General features: G+C 37.9%; 2 long non-coding RNA genes across 2 annotated transcripts; one reads left to right on the top strand and one right to left on the bottom strand.

Moving 5' to 3' along the window:
• The first annotated feature begins 493 nt into the window (after positions 1–493).
• On the top strand, positions 494–5,128 carry LOC145419655 (uncharacterized). Its single transcript, XR_013900971.1, has 2 exons — positions 494–692; positions 2,094–5,128. It is a non-coding gene; the product is annotated as an uncharacterized LOC145419655 (long non-coding RNA).
• An 85-nt stretch (positions 5,129–5,213) lies between these two features.
• On the bottom strand, positions 5,214–9,817 carry LOC113018544 (uncharacterized). The gene is made up of 3 exons (XR_013900972.1): positions 9,619–9,817; positions 7,206–8,217; positions 5,214–6,527 (listed from the first exon to the last, which is right to left on the bottom strand). It is a non-coding gene; the product is annotated as an uncharacterized LOC113018544 (long non-coding RNA).
• Between the last annotated feature and the right edge of the window lie 1,840 nt (positions 9,818–11,657).

The following is an 11,657-nucleotide window of genomic DNA, read 5'->3' as shown; positions in this document are numbered from 1 at the left end:
CTTTATTCTCAGAATTCTGACTTTTTTCTCAGAATTCTGACTTTAATCTCAGAATTCTGAGAATAAAGTCAGAATTCTGACTTTAATCTCAGAATTCTGACTTTATTCTCAGAATTCTGACTTTTTTCTCAGAATTCTGACTTTAATCTCAGAATTCTGACTTTTTTCTCAGAATTCTGACTTTATTCTCAGAATTCTGACTTTTTTCTCAGAATTCTGACTTTATTCTCAGAATTCTGAGATTAAAGTCAGAATTCTGACTTTATTCTCAGAATTCTGACTTTATTCTCAGAATTCTGACTTTTTTCTCAGAATTCTGAGATTAAAGTCAGAATTCTGACTTTATTCTCAGAATTCTGAGATTAAAGTCAGAATTCTGACTTTATTCTCAGAATTCTGAGATTAAAGTCAGAATTCTGACTTTTTTCTCAGAATTCTGACTTTATTCTCAGAATTCTGACTTTCTTCTCAGAATTCTGACTTTATTCTCAGAATTCTGAGATTAAAGTCAGAATTCTGACTTTAATCTCAGAATTTTGAGGTGGGCACCTGCAGGCTTCCAGCTTCGGTGACAGCGATGTGTCCAGTTTGGCAGGTGGAGAACTAATTCACTAAATATGGTGGATATAAGTGACTTTTTGCGTGGCCGAGGGGTCCCCGAAGATGCTATTTTATTAATGGAAGAGCAGAAGGTGAGTAACAAAAAAGAGAAATAGTTTGGTGTCTCCTATTTTTACAGGAAAACAGTTACGGTACAGTTACGGTTAGCTGTTAGCATGCTTGTTAGCTTATAACGTTATATAGGAATGAACGTGTTTCACAATGTTACAGTATACTAGGTGAATTGACGTTTTAACTGTTGTTGATCGCAGGATCATCCCAGATGGGTTCGTTGCATTTTATTTTATTGTTCTACTATTTCAGAGTTTTTCAAGGCAGTTAAGCGGAGCTGTGTTACAGATGCTAGCCGCCTGCCAATATCACTGATATATTTGATGTGTACAAGTAAGTTACACTTAGTACAGCGGAGGAGAGAAGCTGTAATGAATGTTTATGCGGATATTTCACTCAGAAAAATGGGTGGCGTTCATACACAGCCACCGACACAGCCCCGGTTGTTGTTCTGACGGTGGCCGACTGACGATCCCCTCACAACATGTTAGCTAACACAAACTAATGTAGTGCATGTAACTGTGTATACGTTAGTGGTACAGTGTCGGAAGAAATGAGCAAACTGTTTATAATGTCAGAATGACATCATCTTTCTCCTATATATAAAAGTGCTGGCTGAGGAGCGCTGCCGGGTTGAACTTTGACCTCGGAGTGACGTGACGTTTGTTCGCACAACCAATAGAAGTGCAGAAAGTCGCAAATCAGGCATATTGTTCGCATAAACACAAAAATAAATAACGAAATAATCCCGATATTGTGCCAAAGACTGATTTACAATGTTACTTTGTGTTCTATGTGTAATACCTTTGCTTAAATGACTAAATGGACTGTGTATTTATGACTCTGCGTTATAGTCTTACATACATAAGTAACATTCATATGTACAGATAAAAATGTACAGAGCTATGTACACAAGCGTGTACACAAAAGTCTACTGCTGATCGAGCTGCTCAGTGGTCGTGCAGTCTCATGCAGAGAGCGTGGAGGTGTTGTCCATGGTGGATGTTAGCTTAGACAACATCCTCTCCTCCCCAGTCTGCTCAGTGGACTTTAGCAGACCGCTAAAGCTGGCCCTCCCGACCAGTTTGTTAAGTTTCCCCCTGTCCCTCTCTGCCATTCCACCACTCCAGCAGACCACAACATAAAAGACAGCAGACGCCACCACAGTGTCGTAGAACATCCTTAGAAGACGTACTACCTACATCATAACCAGAGGATTTATTATTTACTGAAAGGCTATGCCTTAGTTTGCTTCTTTCATTATTGTGTTTCGCCCTGCATAAAATAGATAGCTTTTCTGATAACTACAGTCAATACTCTCCTACTGGCATTAGCGGTGACCTAAGAGGCTTAACTGTAATATTGCTTTGCAGTGTAAATGTTGCAGAAAATGACTGTCTTTTCTTTCTTCCTGTGTGCAGATTGACTGTGACGTCATAGCGCTGATGGATGACGCAACTTTGGCAAACTACATTCCCTCGTACGGAGACCGAATTGCCGTCTTCAATTTCTGCAAAAGCAAGCAACCACTGTCAAAAAGAAAACTAGGACTTCTGCAAAAACTTCGTGAGAAAATGAAAACCAGAAAAGAAAGTCCAAAGGAGAACACTTCACATACAGATGCAGGAATAAGACAGACAAAGAAGCAAAAAGCAACACGCAATGTTGAGATAGGATGGATACATTGTGATGGAAAAATAGCCAAACAGGTGAGAGCGAAGCAGGGAGGTGGCACTAGAAAAATTCAAATGGCCACTGATGCTGGATTAAAAGATATTCTTCAGGAAGGAAAGAAACTTTTTTTTCCTAATGGCATATCTCCTAAGGGATGTGAAACAGATTTTGAGTTTGAGGTTTGGGACTTTAAACAGAACCACCTTACTGATGATACCTGCCAGTCTATTGGCAATATGTATGAGGCAGCGAGACTGACAATGTTACGCTTCTACATTGCAACAAAACCAAAAGATCCTGAAGAAGATGCCAGCGAGACATCTGAAGTGGTGTTTGTCTCAGAAAGCAGTGGCAGTGATATTAATCCATTGCAAGTGGGGGAAGTCAGGGGTAATTTTGATGAAGTCATCGCTGGTTCAGAAATTTTAGATGATCCAGAAATTACTTTTGGTCCAATTTTTGATGCTGAAGAAGATACAGAAGACACATTAGTCTATGAGGGTTTTCTTGTACCCCTCAGTCCACCTAATTCAGAGAACATAATAACAATCACCATACGTCATACTGACACTTTACATGACATGATTACTGCTTTCTCTGATGAGGAGATTTTGACCAAAACACTGAATGTGAAGCGCATACTTCCAGACAACACAGAAGAACCAGGCACTGGATCAGGAATACTAAGAGATGTACTCACATGCTTCTGGCATGAATTTTATGAGCGATGCACCCTAGGTGCAACCATTAAAGTGCCATTCATTCGCCATGATTTTCCTGCTGAAAAATGGAAGGCAGTTGGGCGAATACTCCTGAAAGGTTACCAAGAATGTCAGTATTTTCCAAATAAACTTGCAATCCCTTTTATGGAACAAGTGCTTTTCAGTGGTGTTTACAGTGATCTTAAAGCACACTTTCTACAGTTTGTCAGCAGCCAAGAATGTGATGTTTTGATGGAAGCAGTAAAAGATTTCTCTGCAGTTGACTTGGATGATCTTGTGGAAATTCTTGACAGTTATGGCTGTAGAAAAAGAATCACTGCTGAGACTCTACCTACAATCCTTGATGAAATAGCACACAAAGAGCTTGTCCAAAAACCAATGTTTGTTATTGACTGCTGGCGGGAGATCATCGACCCCCATATCTCCCTCAGTCCGGAGGGACTGACCAAGTTATTCTCTGAACTGCAACCAACTTCAAAAAAAGTGTGCCAGCTGCTGAAATTTGCTGTGGATTTGACTCCACAACAAAAAGAAGTGAAAAATCATCTCAAAAGATTCATCAGAGAGCTGGATAACATTAAACTTCAGAAATTTATGCGTTTCTGCACCGGATCTGACCTTATAGTAACAAACAGTATTTATGTGGAATTTCAAGATATGACAGAGTTTACAAGAAGACCAGTCGGACGCACGTGTGGGAATGTTCTGCAGCTAGCTAACAGCTATGAAAACTTCCCAGATTTTCGTTCTGAATTTAATGCAGTTCTTGAAAGTAATGTCTGGGTGATGGACATTGTTTAGACTCTCACAGCAATGCGCTACATTTGAACTGCTCATGCACACTAGAGCATAACTGTAAAGAGATGTTAGGAATATGTATTTTTATGTATTTTGAACTTATACAGTATACTTTTTTTAATTAGAGAGAAGTTTCTCATCTCTGTTAGAAGTCTAGTTTTGGCTAATATTTCATTTTCTTTTATCATTTTGAGTTTTACATAATACAGTCACAAAACAAAACGAACAGGTACACTGTTTACTACCATATCCAGAGCTGTCTTCACCAAATCCAAGCTTTCCAGCTGTAAGACAGAAACCTTCAGCAAAAGCATGAAGAAAGATTACTTAAGATCTATAAACTATAATTAAACTGCTCTTAAACGTTCTTTAATGCACCATGTGTGGTGTGAGAGCTCAGCACAGTCAAATACTTTTGTAAGTAATTAGTAGAAAGACTAATTCATTCAGATAGTATTTTCTTATTAGGTCAGGGCTAAAACTGAACATAGTTATAACGCAAAAGTAATGCTGTTATGCAACACTGTATTGTAAAAGGAATAAGTACAATTTTATACTTTAGCATTTGTCATGTCTGAAAACATTTTGCTTTACAGTATATGCAATTTTTAGTTAAGGTAGGTTAAGGTATCAAAGTTTGGCATTTGTTGTTGATTACAAAGGTTCCATATAAAGTTGGTGAAAATATTTTTTTAAATTCCAGTATTTTCTTAATGTCATATTGTTTCTAAGCATACCTGTTATTCATCCATCAAATTGATTCAAGCTGCTTAAAGGATTCAGTCTGTTTTGAAGATGGTTATTGATTACTGAGATCATAAATAAACACTGTACACTTCAGTGCAGTGGTCAAGTACTGTGATTATTCAGGCATCCTTTTGTAATGCCAAATTGTCATGTTCTCAGATATAGTATTAATCTTAACACCTGAAAAAATGTCTTGTTACTGCCAGAAATTATGCATTTTTATTTGTATGCATGTATGTTCTCAGTCATTCACACTTGTTTTTATTTCTATACCATAGATGACACTGAAGGAATATGTGATACCACAATAGCCAGTGTTCATGGTCTTTACAGTAAGTCACTGATGTATACTGATGCATAACAAGACTATATGAGATCTATAAGTTTGTTTTAAAAGTTGAGTCATTCTTGTTACAGGGCAGCTTATACGGTTATGAGTTTTAGCCATGTTATTGGCATTGGAAAGAACAGGTTTCTTGTAAACTTTTTCCAATAAAATGTTACTGTACACAGTACATTTGTATTGTTGTTTTGAATATGTTCATCAAACTCCATATCTATTTGAACATGCCAGAATTCAAGAGACTGCCACACATGAGCTCAGTAACATGGAAGAATACCATTTATTTTTAATTTCAAATATTTCATAAAGATACACAAATATAAATGTAAAACATGTTGCACTTAATGGGACAATAACTTGGTTCCACTTGCAGGAACTGTTTTGTTGCATTGTTGCTGGGATACTACAAATAAAAGTCAAAATATTTTTGGTATGTTTCTTATAATTTTAGGATTCATATCATGAAGGAGCCTTGTATACAACAGCTAACACTGAATCAGTATAGCAATGATTCGTGGTCATTTTACATGAAAAACCAGCTAAAATATCTTACAACTAACAGAAGTGAAATACATTAATAATTAAGTGATGGATCTTCATATGGGTAAATGATTATAATAGCTTTGCTTTAATATAATTGCACTAAAAGCTCCCCAAAAGGCATAACGACTTTAAATATTAACAATGATACGTTTATAGAAACATGCTGTTGTCAAGACCTAGAATTGTTAATGCTACTATGGTTTGCTGAAACATACCACAGATAACCCGGGCACTTAGCATATCATATGCTGGTGCCTGGGTTTCCAGCCATGAATATTAAGAGTAAAGGTTGATACAGAAAACAATGAGCAGGGAGCTGGTCAGTTTATATTTTATATACTATGCACATGTCTGGCAACAAAACACAGAAATTTATATTGCAATTTACTGGTAGGCAGGTTTACACCACTTATGATTCAATCAAAAATATAACATTTGTAAATGCAGTTTAATGTATGGCCTTTTAAAAGGATTGACATGTGTTTCATAACTGATTGATAATATCACAATATTCAGCTTCTTCAAGTAATATATAAACATTTCTGTTTAATGGTAGTGTGAATGTAGAAAAACATTTTTCATTTAATGCAGTGCAGAAATACCTGCATAAAAGGTACCTGTAAGACATGGCACCTACTATCAAATCACGTTATCAAGATAAAGAGAAATATTTTGTATTTATTTGTACATTTACACACTGAAGTTCCTTAAATACTTTGCAGTATTTCTTCTCTTAACCTAATGTACAGATCCGCAGCACCAAGTGGATCTCCTGGGGCATCCCATTCATTTTCTACCATAAGCAGACAACACAGTTCAAAGACTGTTTCATCACAGGGGTGTTGACCTTTTGGGCTACACTCTTCCATACACAAAGTGATATCCTCCATAGAAATAGGCTTCAGTCTATCCTCAGCACTGTGCAGCTCTGGAAATGAGTACATTACTACTGGTCGACCCGATGCTGCACTACCACTTGGCCGGATTTTGTGCGAGTTCCATGTGTTCACAACTTCATCAAGTTCATCCTACATGAAAAACAACACAATATAAGTACCGGTATATGAAACAGACCATGTACCAGTAGATTTAGCCAAAGTTGAGGCTTATTAACTCATTAATCAACAGACATAGAAACTGACCTCTAATTAATGTAAAACCAAGCAGCAACAACAAAAGAGCACTTTCACTAAACAGCACATGGACACAGAATGGTGCTGCATGATTCTGCTGTTGAATAGATAGCCCAACACTTTATACTCAGTGTGCAATGATTCTACAATAAATTTTCAATAGAGAATTAACCAAATGATAGGATTGCTTTCTGAAACCGTGCCCAAAGGACCACTAGGTAACAGACTCCATAGTAATTTAAACCATGTGGCAATAAAAAAAAAAAAAAAATGCTCCATGCACCGGTGCTGAGAAAGGTGCAGTTACTTCCACTGATAACATGAATACAATTCCATCAAAGTATTAAAATGGAATCCCAAAAAGTTGATTCTGTTCATCTGGATGTAGCGTTTTCAGTGTGAGAAATGTTCTGTCAAAAAACATTCCTTACCTGGCTGATTGAGCATGCATCAAGACATATTAAAATGGAAATAAAATTCATATTTAATTTAAAGAAAAAAAATGTTCTAACCATATTTATATTTTCTATTTATGCAGCTAAGACATTACATAGCATGAGCACATGCTTTTACCTGAATAAGATTGAGAAAGCAGAACTGGATAAGACTTTTGTCCAAAAAATCCCCTGTGAAGTGGCCATCATCCTGAAAAGTTTGAAATAAGTTCATCCAAAATTGTGCACTCTGTTTGCGTAGGGTAGCCCACCATCCTTCTATACGTTGGTTGGCCGTACTTCTTCCGTAAAGGAAACTTTTCTCACCTGCAAAACTGTCTGTGTGGTTTCTCCGTAAAAACATCTGCATTTGTTCGACACAACCATTTTCGGTACCTCGGTCAGCACGTAACCTTTCTGGACATCCGCTGATGCATGAAACTGTTTTCAGAAAATAACTTGCAATCAATTTAGGGTCACTGTTTGTAGTATAAGCCTCCATCCATAAAACATAGCGGCTAAAACCATCTATGCAGCCACTGATAGCAATACCATATGGTTTCAACTTGTCATAGCCATCCATGTGCCAGAGAGCATTTGGCCCTCTGCAGCTGTACTGTCGTCTTCTCAACCGTCGAGCTCGTCTCAGTTCCACACCTTGAGGGTCAAGCAATTTGATTATGCATCTTACAGTATCTTGTGACACCACAAATCCATGTTGAATTGCACGTAGATGTAGCCAACGATAACCTTGCATCTGTCCATTTGTCATGATCTCTTGTTGGACAAAGGCTAGCACTTCCTCCAAGTTTGATTGATTCTTCCTTCTAAAAAGCCCAAGTCTTTTACAAATTCTCTTTAGAGTTCGAACACTTATAATTGTCTGATGACTATATGTGCTAAAATTGAAAGTATTTCTTTGTTACTGAAAGAAAGTCTGAAATACAGTCTTATTAAGTCATCCAAATCTGACATGTCAGCCACTGTTTCTCTCACTTTGAGAGGTGAACTTTTTGCAGAAGTCCTAGTTTTCTTTTTGACAGTGGTTGCTTGCTTTTGCAGAAAATGAAGACGGCAATTCGGTCTCCGTACGAGGGAATGTAGTTTGCCAAAGTTGCGTCATCCATCAGCGCTATGACGTCACAGTCAATCTGCACACAGGAAGAAAGAAAAGACAGTCATTTTCTGCAACATTTACACTGCAAAGCAATATTACAGTTAAGCCTCTTAGGTCACCGCTAATGCCAGTAGGAGAGTATTGACTGTAGTTATCAGAAAAGCTATCTATTTTATGCAGGGCGAAACACAATAATGAAAGAAGCAAACTAAGGCATAGCCTTTCAGTAAATAATAAATCCTCTGGTTATGATGTAGGTAGTACGTCTTCTAAGGATGTTCTACGACACTGTGGTGGCGTCTGCTGTCTTTTATGTTGTGGTCTGCTGGAGTGGTGGAATGGCAGAGAGGGACAGGGGGAAACTTAACAAACTGGTCGGGAGGGCCAGCTTTAGCGGTCTGCTAAAGTCCACTGAGCAGACTGGGGAGGAGAGGATGTTGTCTAAGCTAACATCCACCATGGACAACACCTCCACGCTCTCTGCATGAGACTGCACGACCACTGAGCAGCTCGATCAGCAGTAGACTTTTGTGTACACGCTTGTGTACATAGCTCTGTACATTTTTATCTGTACATATGAATGTTACTTATGTATGTAAGACTATAACGCAGAGTCATAAATACACAGTCCATTTAGTCATTTAAGCAAAGGTATTACACATAGAACACAAAGTAACATTGTAAATCAGTCTTTGGCACAATATCGGGATTATTTCGTTATTTATTTTTGTGTTTATGCGAACAATATGCCTGATTTGCGACTTTCTGCACTTCTATTGGTTGTGCGAACAAACGTCACGTCACTCCGAGGTCAAAGTTCAACCCGGCAGCGCTCCTCAGCCAGCACTTTTATATATAGGAGAAAGATGATGTCATTCTGACATTATAAACAGTTTGCTCATTTCTTCCGACACTGTACCACTAACGTATACACAGTTACATGCACTACATTAGTTTGTGTTAGCTAACATGTTGTGAGGGGATCGTCAGTCGGCCACCGTCAGAACAACAACCGGGGCTGTGTCGGTGGCTGTGTATGAACGCCACCCATTTTTCTGAGTGAAATATCCGCATAAACATTCATTACAGCTTCTCTCCTCCGCTGTACTAAGTGTAACTTACTTGTACACATCAAATATATCAGTGATATTGGCAGGCGGCTAGCATCTGTAACACAGCTCCGCTTAACTGCCTTGAAAAACTCTGAAATAGTAGAACAATAAAATAAAATGCAACGAACCCATCTGGGATGATCCTGCGATCAACAACAGTTAAAACGTCAATTCACCTAGTATACTGTAACATTGTGAAACACGTTCATTCCTATATAACGTTATAAGCTAACAAGCATGCTAACAGCTAACCGTAACTGTACCGTAACTGTTTTCCTGTAAAAATAGGAGACACCAAACTATTTCTCTTTTTTGTTACTCACCTTCTGCTCTTCCATTAATAAAATAGCATCTTCGGGGACCCCTCGGCCACGCAAAAAGTCACTTATATCCACCATATTTAGTGAATTAGTTCTCCACCTGCCAAACTGGACACATCGCTGTCACCGAAGCTGGAAGCCTGCAGGTGCCCACCTCAAAATTCTGAGATTAAAGTCAGAATTCTGACTTTAATCTCAGAATTCTGAGAATAAAGTCAGAATTCTGAGAAAAAAGTCAGAATTCTGAGATTAAAGTCAGAATTCTGACTTTATTCTCAGAATTCTGAGATTAAAGTCAGAATTCTGAGAAAAAAGTCAGAATTCTGAGAATAAAGTCAGAATTCTGAGATTAAAGTCAGAATTCTTTTTTTTTTTTTTCCTGTGGCCCTAATCCTCTTCCGTATTGATGAAACTAATCCTTTGTACCCACTGATTTCTTCAAAGTTGTAGCTTGATTTTTATGCGAGTCTTTCCTTGTTTCTGTTTATTTGTACAGGAACAAGTATGTAACATGAACTAAATCCACAGCATTTGTAGCCTAAGGTAATTTGGCATACCCATCCTTTGGTAGGTTCTTAAAACATGAGCCAGTAAGAAACACAATCTGCTGTATTCAACAAATGCAAACATTAAGCCGGGAGAAACATGACTACTTGGCTCATTTGAGGTCATAATTTGAGGTTCTGGAGGTAAAAAATGATCAAGGATTTCAAAAATAATTGGCAGATTTATTGATTATAAAAACTTTATTTTTTCTTAATTTTATTTATTTTTTCCCCCCAATACTGACCAAATTGTTCAGTTTTTGCTCTTGGACCAGGAGGTTAGAAAAATGCTATATATCATTTTGGTGTGTGTGTGTGTGTGTACTTCTAAGGTCACCATTGGGGTCATCGTTGTTTAGTCTGTGGGTTCTCTGGAGTGGCGACTACAAATTTCTGTTTGGACTGCTAATTTATTGGTAACTTCTCAACTTTGGACCTTTTGTAGTGATATCTAAACATACTCATATAATATAATATCACAATATAGACACAGACACTCCATAAGGTATATGAAAAGGTCACCAATATAATTGTGAGATTGTTTTGCCTTGGTGTAATTATAACTTTAAAGAACTAAGATTTTGTTGGAATAAACTGGCATTATCACTCAACAACAGCTTTAAGAAAAGCAACACTTTTGATTAGACTTAACAAAGAAAGCTGAATTAGGTACAGACACCATTGTAGTCATACACATATTTTGTCAAGCTTGGGCTCAAAAAACCTTGCGGCACTATCAAAACACACATTGACTCACACAGCTTGGCCTCCGTGGCTCCAGCAGGCGCAGTAATGGTTCTGGGAGCCAGACTTTGTCTCTGTCGCCAGGCCTCGGCTCCAGCCCCTGCGTGTGCGACAGCAATTTCCTAAAGAATCCACAGTAAGCACAACACTTCTCCCTTTTATTTTAACAAAAACACCACTGAACCCCCACCACACAAACATGCACAGGCACACACACACACAGAACACAGCTACTTCTGAGAAACACAGAGCAGTCACTTGCAATTATAGCTCATCTAATAGTATGATCTACAGTCCTGTCAAATAGCCAGCAGGCCTACAGGGGAAGCAAAGGGTCATTTAAAAAAAAAAAAAATTGTTTGTTTGATCACACTAGACCAGCCTGTCTATCTCTGCCTGTGTAGCCATATGGACTCTTAGAAAGAAATGCACCATTACTAAATGCTCCTCTAAATTAAGACTTTTGCAGATTCGTTAATAGACACAAGTTGTCTGCAGTAATGTTAAACCATTTAACTGTTACTGATTGTTCATTTTAAAGGTCTAAATAATAGTTTTGAAAAATTATATACAGTTGTTGATTGCTTATCTACACCAATGCTACCGCAAAGGATATCATGCTACACACATCAGAAGGCCCAGACATTTCCAATTATTCATGACAGATCTGACATAAACAGCTTATCATCTCTGTCTAAAGCCAGCTGTAAACAAATCCACTGGTGATCAACCAACCTGACTTAATCTCCCACT

The sequence above is a fragment of the Astatotilapia calliptera genome, chromosome 13 (genome assembly GCF_964374335.1).
Source record: "Astatotilapia calliptera chromosome 13, fAstCal68.1, whole genome shotgun sequence".
NCBI classification, from domain to species: domain Eukaryota; kingdom Metazoa; phylum Chordata; class Actinopteri; order Cichliformes; family Cichlidae; genus Astatotilapia; species Astatotilapia calliptera.
The sequence above is the reverse complement of the archived record's forward strand: the minus strand, read 5'-3'. Positions and strand labels throughout refer to the sequence as shown.